The sequence below is a fragment of the Ascaphus truei genome, chromosome 4 (assembly GCF_040206685.1).
Source record: "Ascaphus truei isolate aAscTru1 chromosome 4, aAscTru1.hap1, whole genome shotgun sequence".
NCBI lineage: Eukaryota > Metazoa > Chordata > Amphibia > Anura > Ascaphidae > Ascaphus > Ascaphus truei.
The window spans coordinates 361,776,166-361,793,195 of record NC_134486.1 but is presented as its reverse complement, the minus strand read 5'-3'; the positions used below and the strand labels follow the sequence as shown (position 1 = coordinate 361,793,195).

General features: G+C 44.4%; 1 long non-coding RNA gene across 4 annotated transcripts in view; it reads left to right on the top strand.

Annotated features, from left to right (window-relative positions):
• Nucleotides 1-17,030, top strand: part of LOC142493765 (uncharacterized) — an 83,163-nt gene that overhangs the window by 42,033 nt on the left and 24,100 nt on the right. For 3 of the 4 annotated variants that reach the window (XR_012801204.1, XR_012801205.1, XR_012801206.1), the window contains exons 2-3: nt 7,218-7,309; nt 15,285-15,382. This is a non-coding gene — a long non-coding RNA (uncharacterized LOC142493765). Of the gene's footprint in view, nt 1-5,746; nt 5,959-7,217; nt 7,310-15,284; nt 15,383-17,030 lie in introns of those variants that run through there. The other variant, XR_012801207.1, reaches the window with a different exon arrangement.

The window sequence follows — 17,030 nt, the reverse complement described above, 5'->3', positions numbered from 1 at the left end:
TCTGTAGTAAGAAAAAATACTTTTAGCATTTTCTGTTTTAAAAAAAACAACTTTGAAAGACCAATTTTCTTGTATTCTATTTTAACAAGCATGCTTGTTCCTATAGCAACGATTTACATTCCCCATATTTAAAGATGTCGCCAAACTTTGCCGATCAATAGACGGAGAACGAATTGACCGGCAGCTAAGCAGTTCTTTAGGTAAGTAGAGATTGCCCACATAAAACTATTGAAGTTAAAAAAAAAACGAAACAAAAAAAAAAAACCGGGAGCCTGAACTGCAGCTTTAAACAGGTTTTACTGAAGAAGGCTCAGCTAAATCACCTCAAACAGAAGACTTCAGATGGATCATCTGCCGGCATTGAGAGATTTGTCCCTCTGTGGATCACACATACATGACAGCAACTAATGTCTGTGACTGCTGGGGGCCCCTCACATGTGTGGGTATACAAACTGTGTGTCTCTCTCCATGTGCACCTCGGTGCCTTTTGTTCTGTCTTTTCATCTATGTGGTACACAGCCAGCTGTCCTATCTGCTTTGACTCACAGGTAGTGTTGGGGGCAGATGAAATCCCCTTGGGGACTGAATAAGGATCAAGGGGTATTCATTGAAAAGCCCTCCTTTTAAGTGTGAGGATCACATTTGCATCACTTGGAACTCAGTATTCTCTCCAAAATGTACTGTATCATGTAACTATTACTGCATAAGCCACACCCTTTTAATATCTCTCCTTATTTGGCTTTCCTTCATTAGTTTTTTTTAATTTTTTTAATAGCTAACTGATTGAATTCCTCATTTCTTTTCTGGAAATGTGTGTTTTTTTTCCCCCTGAGGATTCAATTAGCAGACCAAGCCGGGTCTCGTTTGGAGGAACGAAACACAATGAACACGCACTGTAGGTTTCCTGCTTCAGCAGCTACTCCTGCCCAAGCACTATGAGCACACACTGGGGACTTTACATACTGACCATACCGACGATACAGATGTAGCAAGGCTTGATGTCTTCGGTACCGCGGCCGCTCATGGTCACGCGACAGCGGTGGTCACGGCCCTGATGATTTATGCTGCGCGGCGTCTCATTCAGAAGCATATACCCCCCCAGCGAAATCGTGGCAGACACTGTCCCCAGCGCCGCAGACTTTTGCTTGTTCATTCGCTGCGCTATGTATGAAGCACGTTGTGTTCTTCCACACTGACTAAGGCTTTGGTCCCGCTGCGTCCGGCGGCGCGCGCGGCCGCGTGGCAGCGGACCACCAGCTCATTTACTCTAGTGTGGAGGTCACCGCTGGCTCCTTTCTACTTGGCTGACTGCGTGCTGTGACGCGTCAGCCGGCCGATGCTGCAAGCTCCTTGTGATTTGCAGCTCTGACGCGTCACGTGGTGCGGCAGTCAGCCAATGAGGGAAGGAGGGGAGGGAAGGAGCTACGGATGGGAGGCGGCTTGTGAGGGGAGCAGGGAAGAAGCTGTGGGGGAAAAGTGTGTGGGTGTATATGTATGTGTGTATGTGTGCTGTGTGGGGGGGTGGGGGTGGGGGTGGTGGTGGGGTGGACGGCACCACGATCTCAGACCTGGCAAAGTTTTATCACGCCCCCCACCCCCTCCCGCTCCCGCCCCCCTCCCGCTCCCGGCTCCCTACAGACCGCGTATCGCGGTCAATTGCCTGTCAGCGCGCCGCCTGTCTGCAGTGCAGGCGCGCTGACTGAGGGAGCGGGGCCTTAGGCTAGGTCCCCGCTGCCTGCTGCAGCGCACGCCAGGACAGGAACCGCCCCTCAATGGGGCCGGGGCCACTACCTGCCTTGGCTGCCGCGCTGCGCGGCCAGATTTTTCTGAAGACAGGAAAATTGTGTTTAGCGACTTGCGACGGAGGGCTGGCCACGCCCCCGGCGCTTCAGCCAATAAGGGTTAACCTGCCGGGTGACATCACGACCGCACCCCCCCCCCCTCCTCCCCATCTTTACCCCTGAAGCTATGCACAGACCGGGGATCACAGCGGCACGTGCCGCCAGCCTGGCAGGCGCACGTGCAGCGCCGACACCGGGCCGTAGCCTTACGGTAGAGATGAGCCAGTGTTTGTGGTCTGCTGCAGATGAATGCCGAGGGGCCGTGAACGTAGTGAGGGGTTTGGTCTCAGTGGTCAGCAGCCTGCCCTATTTTAAATGCTACATGTCAGTGACCCTATTTAACGGATATGTTTTAATCTCATATTGAAATGGATTTTAATCTAAACAGCGGTGAGCAAACCACAGCACAGGTAAGAATTCATACACGCTGCCTGCTTATTTGAGGTGGTTTGACCTGTTTAAAGGTGCAGTGCTACCTTGATGTCCGTGATATGTGGACTCTGTCAAATCTAGGTCACTGCTGCCTTTTTGTTAAAAGAAAAGCAACAAGAACAACACATATAATATGTTTGGTAAGCAATCCTCTAGTGTATAAGCTCTCACTAGCAGGGCCCTCATTACCGGTTGTATCTGTTTGTACGTGTGTGTCCTTATTTGGTATCCTCATATCTGTTTATGTAATATACATAACTCTGCACCCCCCATTGTACCGCGCTGCGGAATATGTCAGCGCTTTACAAATAAACAATAAGAATAATAATGTTGCAGTCACCTATGTTTCCAACACAAAACATATAATTGCCAACAGCTCTCTTTACAATAGATACGTTCTTCCGTGTGGAATTATTCATTCAACTAGAGACTGTATCAGTCACAACTCTAATATGAATATACATAAATGCTATATATAAATAAATATATGCTATGTATATATAAATAATATAAACACACAACACAGCTCAACACGGCTCAATAAAAATAGTGCACATATATAATTAATGAGAATAAATGCTCTCCGGGGACTCAAGCCACTAAGTTCTGCTACTTACACGATGAAAGCATTGAAACCTAAAGTCATGTCAACATCCTCATCCTATAGGAGAGTAAGCCAAGTGAACACATGGAGGACATTTGTTAAAGGGACACAGCTGGACCAAGCTTGATAATAAAGAACGGTAAACAACTTCAAAACGAAGACATTGCATTTCTGTAAACAAACTTTAACTGGTGAGCAAAGGGAACTGAAATGAAATAACAGCAATTACTTTGCCGCATTATAACAGACCACTTGGATTATGATGTTTTGGGAGTTGGGGGTCCTCCTCTCGTTGTTTACATCTGGAGTAGTATTATTCCCTGTATTTTAGTCTGGCTGGAGCGCATGGAGGGTGACGTGTGTTAAGTTCACTAGTAATGAGGATCCCACTTTTTTATTTTGTTACTTCCACAATGAATGGAAGTCAATTAAATGTTAGTCATTTGTAAAAAAAAAAAACAAACGAACAAAAAAACCAGTATATAAATTGTGTATAATATACTTTGGTTGCAGCGACACACACGTATCTCTTCCGGCTCCGACACACCTTTCACACGTACTCCAACTTGTCCCACTCACACTCACCAATTCAATTATAGCTTTCAACGTGCGCCCTTCCACTGACAAACCGAACACACATTTAATCCCAATGTCTCGCTTTGTTTATACACTACTTAGACTTTAAGCTCTTTGGCGCAGTGCTTCCATTTTCCCTTTCTTTGCTGTTTATGTCTGTGCACTTAAACCGGTATTGATATTGTGCTCCCACTTATAGCGATGGGTTTATTTCCTTTGCTTCACTGTCAACAATGAAGCAATACAACAGCATTGGGAAACGTCCTCCCAGATCCTGTCAGGCAGGATGGGGCAGTAATCGGCATACACATTTCCCATCTAGCCAAATGCATGGCCCTATTCCGATAATTACACATTCCTGTCCTCTTCCAAGACATCCAGGTACAAAGTCACCACGAGGGCGAGTTATCAAAGTCTGCGTGGTGCAAAGTCTGCCTGCTGCAAAGTCTGCGTGGTGCAAAGTCTGCCTGCTGCAAAGTCTGCGTGGTGCAAAGTCTGTGTGGTGCAAAGTCTGCCTGCTGCAAAGTCTGTGTGGTGCAAAGTCTGCCTGCTGCAAAGTCTGTGCGGTGCAAAGTCTGCCTGCTGCAAAGTCTGCGTGGTGCAAAGTCTGCCTGCTGCAAAGTCTGTGTGGTGCAAAGTCTGTGTGGTGCAAAGTCTGCCTGCTGCAAAGTCTGCGTGGTGCAAAGTCTGCGTGGTGCAAAGTCTGCGTGGTGCAAAGTCTGCGTGCTGCAAAGTCTGTGTGGTGCAAAGTCTGCCTGCTGCAAAGTCTGTGTGGTGCAAAATCTGCCTGCTGCAAAGTCTGTGACAACCCTAGAAAAAAGCAACTGGATAATTTATCTTTGGTAAATTATTATTACAGTATTATTTTTTTTTAACACTAGTTTTACCCCCCATTTGTTTGCAGCGGGGAGACTGCAAAATGAAGTAATAACATAAACTGTTAGTTTATACTGAGGATATCTATCTATCTATCAATCTATCTATCTATCTATATATATATATATATATATATATATATATATATATATATTTTTTTTTTACATTAGTTTTGATGAGTTTTTACCTGTTTATTATATTCTGAATCCAGACCAGGGCACCAGTGAAATTTACCCAGCCTAGTATTTCCAATTATACTGGCAGGTCCAAATAGAAGGATAGCTGGTCAGATTTCACAATGATATAATGTATCTGTGTACACCAGTGTTTTTCAACAGGGGTTCATAGGCAACCTTGGGTTTCCTGGGCATCCCTAAATGGTTCCCTGCAATTTTCAGGTCATTTGAACATTGTACCAAATAAAGAAGAATGTACAATGCATCTGATCTTAGACACGTAATCATGGAGGGTTGGGGTTCTTTACAATGTATCTGATCTCAGACGCGCTATTAGAGATGGTTGGCGTTCCTTACAATGCATCTGATCTCAGACGCGCTATTTTGTGGGTTGGAGTTCCTCAGAATGTCACAATATAATTATAGGTTTCCTTAACCAAAAAAGGATAATAAAAACTGTTGCTCAAAAATGTTTCTTCACATTGACTTTCCTGGTTTGTAAAAAGATTTGATAAATTGCTATGGGTACAGTATGCAATTTATCAGGGGTGGGGAAGGAGGTGGAGTCATTTATACTTGTAGCAAACAGTTAATGAAAGGTATTGTTAGGGTATACAAAGCTACTGTAGCAAGAGAGGGGGCAGAAAATACAGCCCAACAGAAACCAATAGCAGTAACATTGATATTACTAAGGTTATGTGAAGAAATGCCTTTGTGGATTGATTATGCAGAAAAAGAAGAGCGAAGACAATAGGATTCATGCAATAAGAGTTAATAATAACAATAATAGCAACATAAATGTGGGGAGTTCAGTGGATTCTGTGTGCCAATTTGATATGGACCGTTTCATTAGAGCGAGCTGTATGGAAACCGGATTGGACACAGTAAAAAACAGAGTGGGAATTAAGAAAAACTCGTAAGTAACACATTGAGGAATTTTAAAGCACACGAGAGGATGGCAGAGCAATAAGTGGTGGATCACACTACACACTACCCTGTATTACTATTTGTATGTAATTTCCTTTAACCGTTCACTGCCAAAGATAGATAGCTGTCAAGACAGCGTGACATTATATCTTTATACCTCTGCTGCTACATAAGCTTTTATATGTTAAGATTATGGCAGATGCATGCAAAGATACCCCGTCTTGTATGTCCGCCTCACTACAGCACTGGAAGTGTGGCACAGGATAAGACAAGCGTAAACATGTCATTGTCACTGTATGCAGCTGGGACAGAGGCCACAAGCAAAGTAATCACTGAAAGGTTCCATGAACCAATCACAAACAGGCTGAGTATGAACAGAGCCAAGCAGCATCTCAGAGTAGACAACCCCCTGCCAGACTGCAAGACCACCCAATCAATACTTTATATGGAGCACCTGATGTCTGTTATAGATACATTATTTTGTAAATGGGACATTCTTATAGTGCTCATAATTTCTGCATTAATGGTATGTGTATTTGTATAAAACATGAGGACTAGAAAGCTTTAGTGGGAATGAACTAAGCATGGACATGTTCAATACAGTACGTGTGTTAATGACAATTTGTTAATGTTCCCCATCAAGAGCTTCTATTAGCTATTCAAACGCCACTAAAGTGTCTCTCCAATAGCTGGGGATAATTGAAAATGGTCTGCGCTAATTAAAGAAATATCTACTTTAGAAAGGCTATTTATGTTTTCTAGTAGGAACTGTAATTTAGATGCTAGGGGAATCCGAGGCACATTATGGACCAACTGTGTTTGGAGTCCTCACATAGTTACAATAATCATCCCAGTGCTCAGGAGAGGTCACGTGGGGACAAAGTCTCAGGTCAGCAAAGCTCCTTTATAGCAGCAAACCATGTGAAATCTTATGGGGTGTTTTTGTAAATAAATAAATTCTGTAGTATTAGATGATATTGACTTTTAAAAAAAATGATTAGACTTTTAAGGCCATTTTTAATGAGTTTTAAAGCATCCTTTGATTTCTATATCAGGTTTTAGCCCACCTCCCAAGCCGTGCAAGATATTTACAACACTTTCTCTGTTTGGGATAATTTGTTGCCAATGTTCCCAGCAGTTTGAGCTGCAAACTGTAAGAATAGATAGTGTTACCTTAGTAATATAAGAATACACTGTAGCTGCTGAGTTACACTGACTGAAGGATTAATTGAAATTGAAAGACGGCCATTATGTTAGTCACACAATCAGGATTGTTACAGATTTATATCAGGAGCACCAAATGATTGCCTTCTTTGGTAAGAATGTACAATTATACATTGCCAAATGCGTTACATACACAAATAAGAAAAAAAAAGTGGGGAATGTAGTATTGCGGCTTCAAGTGACTTAATATAAGCTTAACCTAACCGTGTACCTTCAAACAACAATCATCATGTTTTTTATTGATCCAATAATCCCCCAAATTTTGACTGTAAAATGGTAGCTGGGATTCCATGTAATCCTCACATTCACCGTCACGTCATCGCGTCAGTTTGTATGGCGCAAATCAGTAGAAATACTTCAGGGTTCAGGGAGCATACAAAAGCCAGCGCAGGAGGTAAGATTCTTGTACACTTTGATAATGCTCTACGGAGCGAAACATGTCAGTGTGATTTTCTCCCGTTTTTGCTCTTATTAAAATCGCTTTATTTTTTTCACCCTCTTCGTTAAGTTGTACGGCGTCTTTTTGGCTTTTTGACCCTTTTCTCTTGATTCTATCTTCAGCGCCTCGCACACCAGGGATTGCATCCGGCAAGTGAAGACTCCTTATCATAGAGTGGACTACACCAAAGGAGAAGACATTGATTCATTCATATGTGAGTATTTGCCTATTCATTATTCGGAACTGTCTTGATAATAGGAGGTGGCCATTGGACATTGGGGCATTCATATCTCATGCATTATTGCACTTTCTGAATGGGATTTCCACACCTCCACAAGATACATATACTCTAGAATGGACTTTATATAAGACTTGCCTAGGGTGCTTCCTGTAACATTGCAACTATCTCTTATTGAAAGGAACATTTGGAATTATACTCAGTCCAGTTTGTTTCCTTTATTAGTGCACCCCACACCTTTTGGGCCCCATCTCCTCCCTTTTGGGAGATTCTATGGTTCACCTGACATGTATGGCCAGATTTGCTGCTCTCTCTGCGGGGTTATCTGCTGCATTCCAGGTGTTGCTTGTCTCATTTTGATAAAGACGATCAGATGGGAACATTGCAGTGTGTGCTGTAATAAATCTATGTCCAGACAAGTACTGTGGGGATATGATTTACTCAGTGATTTATTGAATATACTGCAATCTGTGAGCACATCACTCATAGTGAAAGCATTCACGTCACACAGTGCATCCCATCAGAGAGCACACACCCGGAGACCAGTCTCCTATGCGTTGGATAATTACGCTATGTAAAATCTTCGGAGACCTTGTTTCCTGTCCCAGAATCGTACATTTATAGAACATCTCAGGATTTCACGTGAGCGCGGTGTGTCTTTAATTCACAGCAGAGGCAGTAATATAACTATTGTCCATGCTCTTTGGGAATGACTTTAATTACTATTTTTTAATATAAGAAACCTTTCTATAAGCCGGAAAATACTCTTCTGGGAAATAATGTGGATCCCTTTAAAGTAACAAATTGTGTTTAAATATACATTTTCATTCTGATAACATATTTATTTTCAATGCCTTTAGTAGGTGTTCAGTTTTGGTAAATTATTGGTTTCCATGAAACAGTGTGTTCTAAAAACGACTCTAATTCAGCTTTGAACGCTAGCCTAAGGGCCATATTTACTAAACAGTGATAAGTTATAGAACGCTTTCCAGTGACAGAAGACATCTATCAGCTCACTCACTTGCCTTACAGCGTCTGAAAGTGTCTTAAGGAATAGTACTTAATAATATTAGAAGGCACTTGCTAAGGAGATCATTTTGTTATCCTAAATTGGTAATTCTATTAAACATTACACTAGAGACGTGTAAACTTTCCAAAATTCAGGGTCATTTGCCCCCAAAAAATCTAATTCTTTTAAAAAAAAAGTTTAAAAAATGTTCGAATTGCCAAGTTCTAGCAAAGCGTTACCGTCTCGACCAGAGAATCCTATAGTCAAACAACATCCAACGCCTGAAATATGTCAGGGAGAGAGAGCAGACAACTACAAAGTTGGGGTATGATGCGGAAGGATGAAATATAAAGAGAGATATATTGTGCAGATATCTTAAAGAAATGTGTCGAGCTTCTGGGATTTGATATATAATGCATTGACATCTCAGAGGTAAGTAAAGAGCGTTGTATCAACATCATCCATTCTCTTTCTCGGGACCAGAGAGAAAAGGAACATAGCACACTATGTACTGTATCCAAACTGTATCATAAAAATTTAAATCATGCCCTACAATACAGAGGTTTCACCACGATGCCACCCCCTCCTGCCGCGACATCACTTTGGGTTTCCGGTCCCGGAACTTGTGTCACTTCTGGTTTCGTTTTATGTCACAGAGGAGCAGCTAGATAGGTGTCTTGTCTGCAGAGGATATGTAATCCACCCAACGAGTTCCACCAGTGTTCTGGTGTCTTGTCTGCTGAGGCTATGTAAGTCACCCAACGAGTTCCACCAGTGTTCTGGTGTCTTGTCTGCAGAGGCTATGTAATCCACCCAACGAGTTCCACCAGTGTTCTGGTGTCTTGTCTGCAGAGGCTATGTAATCCACCCAACGAGTTGCACCAGTGTTCTGGTGTCTTGTCTGCAGAGGCTATGTAATCCACCCAACGAGTTCCACCAGTGTTCTGGTGTCTTGTCTGCAGAGGCTATGTAATCCACCCAACGAGTTCCACCAGTGTTCTGGTGTCTTGTCTGCAGAGGCTATGTAATCCACCCAACGAGTTCCACCAGTGTTCTGGTGTTTTGTCTGTAGAGGCTATGTAATCCACCCAACGAGTTCCACCAGTGTTCTGGTGTCTTGTCTGCTGAGGCTATGTAATCCACCCAACGAGTTCCACCAGTGCTCTGGTGTCTTGTCTGCAGAGGCTATGTAATCCACCCAACGAGTTCCACCAGTGTTCTGGTGTCTTGTCTGCAGAGGCTATGTAATCCACCCAACGAGTTGCACCAGTGTTCTGGTGTCTTGTCTGCAGAGGCTATGTAATCCACCCAACGAGTTCCACCAGTGTTCTGGTGTCTTGTCTGCAGAGGCTATGTAATCCACCCAACGAGTTCCACCAGTGTTCTGGTGTCTTGTCTGCAGAGGCTATGTAATCCACCCAACGAGTTCCACCAGTGTTCTGGTGTCTTGTCTGCTGAGGCTATGTAATCCACCCAACGAGTTCCACCAGTGCTCTGGTGTCTTGTCTGCAGAGGCTATGTAATCCACCCAACGAGTTCCACCAGTGTTCTGGTGTCTTGTCTGCAGAGGCTATGTAATCCACCCAACGAGTTCCACCAGTGTTCTGGTGTCTTGTCTGCTGAGGCTATGTAATCCACCCAACGAGTTCCACCAGTGCTCTGGTGTCTTGTCTGAAGAGGCTATGTAATCCACCCAACGAGTTCCACCAGTGTTCTGGTGTCTTGTCTGCAGAGGCTATGTAATCCACCCAACGAGTTCCACCAGTGTTCTGGTGTCTTGTCTGCAGAGGCTATGTAATCCACCCAACGAGTTCCACCAGTGTTCTGGTGTCTTGTCTGCTGAGGCTATGTAATCCACCCAATGAGTTCCACCAGTGTTCTGATGTCTTGTCTGCAGAGGCTATGTAATCCACCCAACGAGTTCCGTCAGTGTTCTGGTGTCTTGTCTGCAGAGGCTATGTAATCCACCCAACGAGTTCCACCAGTGTTCTGGTGTCTTGTCTGCTGAGGCTATGTAATCCATCCAACGAGTTCCACCAGTGTTCTGGTGTCTTGTCTGCAGAGGCTATGTAATCCACCCAACGAGTTCCACCAGTGTTCTGGTGTCTTGTCTGCAGAGGCTATGTAATCCACCCAACGACTTCCACCAGTGTTCTGGTGTCTTGTCTGCTGAGGCTAAGTAATCCACCCAACGAGTTCCACCAGTGTTCTGGTCTATTGTCTGCTGAGGCTATGTAATCCACCGAATGAGTTCCACCAGTGTTCTGGTGTCTTGTCTGCTGATGTTATGTAATCCATCCAACGAGTTCCACCAGTGTTCTGGTGTCTTGTCTGCAGAGGCTATGTAATCCACACAATGAGTTCCAACAGTGTTCTGGTGTCTTGTCTGCAGAGGCTATGTAATGCACCCAACGACTTCCACCAGGGTTCTGGTGTCTTGTCTGCTGAGGCTATATAATCCACCCAACGAGTTCCACCAGTGTCTTGTCTGCAGAGGCTATGTAATCCACCCAACGAGTTCCACCACTGTTCTGGCTTCCTCAGAATAGGTCCTGTCTCATCCTCCCTTAAACTGTCTCGATGAAAGATATCAATCAGGTATTAGATGTTCAATGCTGTAATACATAAAGAAGATCATATACAAATATCCAATACATTGGTTTGTAAATTATTTTTATATGTACAGAGAAGCATCTATGTCAGAAACAGAGTGAATCATTAAAATGCTGACTGAAAAAAAAATCAAATAACGTAATACAATATATTATAGGGAAGGCGTTTTTGTGGATATAGACCTAATGTACAGTAATATGTTACAAGATCGATAACGTGACTATTGTATATGGAGAATGGGGACTTCTCTGTATTGGGGGGCTTGATTTAAATGTTTGTGAGTAGATACAGTTTGTATTCTCTCATTTTAACTTTAGATTAAACAGTATCACCCTATGTTCCTTTTCTCTCTTGTCCCACATATCTTCAGTGAGAGAGAGAGAGTGGATGATATTGATACAACACTCATTACTTACCTGAGATGTGAGAGCATTATATATTGAATCACAGAAGCTCAACACATTTTTTAAAGATATCTGCGCTAAATAAATATATATATATCAGTGAGTCCTCGCTATCTGACGTCCCTCTTACCGACGGATGCCTTATCCGACGCCGCATAATCTGACGCTGGACCCACTTATCCAACGGTCACTGCCGCCGATTAACATAGGACCCACAATCCCAAGGTCTGTTAACCGACGGCGGCTAGCGGGACGCGTTCCGTCGGATAAGCGAGGACCGGCTGTATATCTTTTTTCATCTCATCCTCCCCGGGTTGCGCTCGAACTTTGGAGTTGTTTGCAGTTTTTGGGACCTACAGGAGGGTCTAGGTCACGAGTGGGAAACTCCAGTCTTCAAGGGCCACCAACAGGCCAGGTATTAGGGATATTCCTGCTTCTGCACAGGTGGCTCAGTCAGTGGCTCAGTCAAGGACTGCACTGCCTGTGCTGAAGCAGGGATATCCTGAAAACCTGACCTATTGGGGGCTCTTGAGGACTGGAGTTGGCCACCCACGATGTAAAAGAACAATTGTACTCTGCCCTCTGGGAGAGAAGAAAGCACAGACTTTTAATGAGAATACTGTGCATATAATAGCATTTTGTAGCCTAGGGATTTTCCTGTCAAGTCATTTCAAATTCGGTTGGCAGATTTCCGCTCATTTTATTTTTATTGTAAAAGCAATGCTAAGCTAAACATAACATACATGTGTATTACACGTGGGGGCGCGGGCCAGGAAGGTTTGAATTGTACAAAACATAAGCAAGTCATGGAACTGTGGTGATCCCCTTAAAGCAGCAGTCCAAGCTGCCGCCCCCTCCTACCCCCTACCTTTAATGTGCATCAATACAATCCATACAATGATAAGTCATTAGCTAAGTAGCTGATTGATCTGTTCTCCTGTAATCGATCGGCAAAGATTGGGCTTGGGGTTCACTAAATGGCAGTCAGTGCAGCAGAAAAGGGCCAAAAGGAGCAAAGTTCTGTGGGGAAGATCATGTGACCAGGCAGTCACTAGATACAATTGGTGCACTGATAGAGAGAGGGCAGAGCTCAAAAAGGGTTGTGCCAGAGCCTGTTTCAGAAGAGGGATGTGACTTTGTAAAAATGGTTGCTATAGAAACAAAAAATACTTGTTACATTGTGATACATTAAAAATGTAATTCAGAGTTATTTTTTTTAAATGCTACAAGTATTTTCTCATAGTACAGAACTGATTTATAAATAAAACCCACATGTAGGATATTGCATGGTCCGCAGCTTTAAATGTTACATCGTCTATAAAAGCACTGTTGTTTCAGAGAAGGGGTGGCCAACTCCAGTCCACAACGGCCATCAACTGGCCAGATTTTCAGGATATCCCTGTTCAGCACATGTGGTGCAGTCAAAGACTGAGCCACTGATTGAGCAACCTGTGCTGAAGCAGGGATATCCTGAAAACCTGACATGTTGTTGGCCCTTGAGGACTGGAGTTGGCCGCCCCTAGTCTAGAAGGAGCAGCACCGATACGAGGGAGAAAATATAAGAACTGGCGTTGCCCATATAATACATTGTTATTAATATCATATCATATTAAGGCAGCGGGGCGCAAAGTGTGCAGCACGCCCCCCCCAGGGGGTGCTGGATTTGCCTTGGGGGGGCGCGGGCGGTTGCAGAAGCCCCGCACTCTTCCCCGAGGCATTTAAATTAAATGCTAGGGGATTGCGTGAGGCCTCTGCAACTTTAAAACTTACCTGGACTCTGCTGGCGTCACTCGTGCCCATGGCAACGCGGCATCAAATGACACAGCGGGGTCATGTGATGTCACGTCACACGCGTCAAATGATGCTGCAGGTCACCCCCGCCACGAGGTAAGGAGGGGGGGGCGCAGAACGAAGAGGAGCATGCAGGGGGGGCGCAGGAAAGAAAGTTTGTGCGGCCCTGTATTAAGGGATTGAAGTTATTTCACACTACAATATGTAAATTATAGGAAACAATCCCATTCCTTGCTGGCTTTCACCGGTGCACCATTTATTCTGACTCCACACCATGAGGTCTGGCACTCCCGGAACCAGCTTTTTGTTTGTTTTCTAGATGTGATGGCGGACGAGGAAACGGAAGAGGATCTCCTGAGGAGCGATCACATGATCGCCCTGTATCGGAGGGGCTGTGGTGCCACAGGCCCCGCTGGCACTCACAGGGTTAAATAGGCTTATTTCCCTTGTGTCGCACTTTCTCCCTCTCAACCATATTTCACGATCTGGACGGAAAATGGAACTTTTTTTTGTCAAATTTCGCCGGGTTCATAAACTTAGGCTAAAAGTTTCAACATTTCTACACGAGACATCATTTAATATAACTTAGGTTATGAAAAGCAGCTCAAACTGATGGAGAAGATGTTACATGGCAGGATGCTTTTCACTTGATTGAAACTCTTCATATTGATTGCTAAGTGGGACTAGGCTGTTTAGCAGGTCTAATTGTAACCCTCTCCTGGTAGTGACAGGGACTCACTGGTTCGATCGCCAGTTACAGGGAGCAGCTGGCGGTGGAGCTGCAGAAAAGGAGCGCTGGTATACTACCTTTAACTGAGTCTGGGTACCAGAATGGGGTTCAAGCAGGGCTGTGGTAAGAAGGCATTACACTTGTTAATAGTAATGGTCTTTATTAAAAAAAAGTCCAACAAAACCACTTCCCAGACGGGAAGATCCCTGGCTTTCATCTGACAGGGGTACAATCTTAAGGTGTTAGGTTGGCTTATCAGAACTGTCTTAACAAGGATCTGGAGTAGGGTGGCCACACTGTGGCCATTAGAACTAAGGCCTATCTTCTGTATCTATATGTTATTTCACAGATCCCTTTCTCTTTGCTTCCATCCAACACCAGTCCCTTTGTCTCATAGTCCTGACTTCCCTACAGTGCCCCAGCCAGGTTGTTCTTGCCCACGGTTCGGCCCCAACTTCTCCCTACCTCTGTTCGAAGGAACCTGCTATTTATAACCTTTCTAAACGCCTCCCCTTTAACGCCTATTGGGTGGTACAAATATGAAAAGAATAGGAAGTTGATCCCTCGCATGTCACTGGAGCTGGCTGCATAATTTAGTCTAAAAGGGCTGGTGAAGGAATACAAGAGGAGGGGGATGTGGTGTATAGAGACCAATTCAGTATTGTCACTGATAAAAATGCTTCTCTTACTCTGTAAGCACTGCAACATCACAGGTATCTTTTTTATGCTATCATGTCCATCAACTCCTCTCCTCTGATGTCAGTATCACTTGTCACTAAACCAGTGGAATCTAATTTACCACTTACATTTTAGACTACTGTAAAATTGCAGTTTAAATGGGCAATCTGTTATAGTATTGTAACCCCTCCACTTTTAGCTCTCAGGCTTATGATTATTGCTGAGGCGGGGGGCTGAGCCCCTATTGATAACGTAATGACCACACGTGGCCTACGGTCAGACGGTGGGAAAGATACAGACACGGTAAACGGGTGATATAACAGGTTTACTGTACCCCAAATAATTCGGGCAACCTGTGATCCTCAGCCGAAGATTACTACATACAGCATGAAATTGCAACACAGTCCCCAATAACGCTGCGCGGGTTTGAGTCAGGGTCAGTGGTGCGTTAGCCACCCAATTCTGGATATGTTGGCTTGTGATGGTGCCGGCACACGGTGAGAGCTCGTTGTGTACTAACTGTTTCAGGCCTGTACTTCAAAAAGGGTGCTTCGGTACCACTGTGCTTTGTAGCCATTGAGGGTCCCCTCCGACAGCGCTCCAACCCCAAAGGGGCACAGATGAATACAGTATGAGTCAATGGGCAATCACAAACATAAAAATCAATACAATTAAAAAAACGGAAAAAAGACATTTACATACATTCAATATTTTACTTACCTTTAGAAGTCTTCACCCTCCGAATCACGGCGTGTCTGGAAGCTCTTGTACCGCGGCGTCATCACCCGCAATCCAACGCCATCCACCTTGAAGACCAGCATCAGGTAAAAAAAAATCTTCTATCACCGTCTTCTATCTTCATCTGTAATTATTTTCTTCTTTTCTTTAATGTTTTTTCTTCATCTGTCAATCCAAAATGCCGCATGTTAAATCCCCAACGGATGTTGTCTCGTCGGCTTCTTTCGTAAAATGAGACGGAACAGGCCTTATATACGGCCTGTGACGTCACATTTTACGGTCAGATGGTACAGCTCCAATCCGATTGGATGCTGTATCATGTGCCCGCCTCTTTTTTTTTTTTTTTTTTAGGATGTGACGTCATCTCCAAGGGAGGTACGTTACATCCTTAAAACCACATAGGTATATCACATAGTATTACAGCTGTAATGGTGTTTCCCCCACCCTGTGGGAGATTCTGCCATTACTGGTCGTGTGGTGCATGATACCTGCTGGTAACAGGAGGGCTGAGTCATCCGCCGATGGTTGTGGGGACACAGCACTAGGCTTCTGGGGTTCATACCCTACATATCTTTAGCAGTGCAGCGCCTCCATCTGCCGTAGGCTCCCGGGAACTGAAGATGATCTCTCACGGTAGAACCGATAACCTCTCCCCCCAGTAAGATCACACACTAGGCCGGAGGTATAACAACAGGAATGGTTTATTGTCTGTACACCAACAGCAGTACATGGCAATCTTCTGCCCAATGCAGTCCCACTCTCAGCTACCCACTGAAGGATGGCCCCTGGACCTTCACTACAGGCCAAGGGCACCTGCAGCAGTCCCAGCTCTTCTCTGCCCCTCTAACAGGGAAGAGAACTAGAGAAGGCCCAGTAGTCAGGCTCTTGGCAGTGTGACCTGCCTCTCTCAAGGGGGTAGATTTGGGGGTAGACTACTAAATTTGGGGCGGCACTGCCCTTAAGTACAGCTAGGAAGATGGCATCAGGTCTCTCCCATGATTGGATATGCTTAGGCCTGATGTCACTGCCTCCCCCTGTCACTCAAGTGCAGCACCAGTGAGTGGGGAAAACCCATATTGACTACTGGCAGGCCTGATTTGCCAGGACTTACTGGCAGGAGTAGGGCAGGGTAGTAGCCAAACGTGGCATGGCTGTTTTCAGCAGGAACAGCTGTTGCGGTAACTTTAATGAACGTTGCTGATAATGATATGCAAAAGAGGTGTTCCCACTAACAACGCATATCCACAGAAGTCCGTGAACGTTAACGCAGGTCATAGCTAAACTTGGCGTTACTCCCATCCCACCCGTCTTTTACAGGGTCTGGATGAGAGCAAGACCATAGTTATGATTTAACTAGCGTATTATTATTATTTACATGGCTCTTCCCCTCTCCTGTCTTCACTTTAATTAAACACCTAGCCAGGGTGTGGATGGGAGTAACACCACTTATTGGTAAACCGGGCTTAACACCATGTTATTTGAAGCTAACGCTAGCTAGGCAGTGCTAATTTAACATGGTGTTAAGCCTACCGTATGCGAATGAGATAGCTGTTGTGTTTTTATATAATTAGCTTTGTGAATTTGTTTTAAACTCCGGGAACATAAAGTCCGTTATGGATTTTGATAACTGTTCGTTTTGAGCCCAGAGTTAACAGAGCTTTGTGGATCTGGGTCTAAGTGAGTCCACACAAGACACATAATATAAGGTGGTGGAGTGCCGGAGGTGGTGAAACG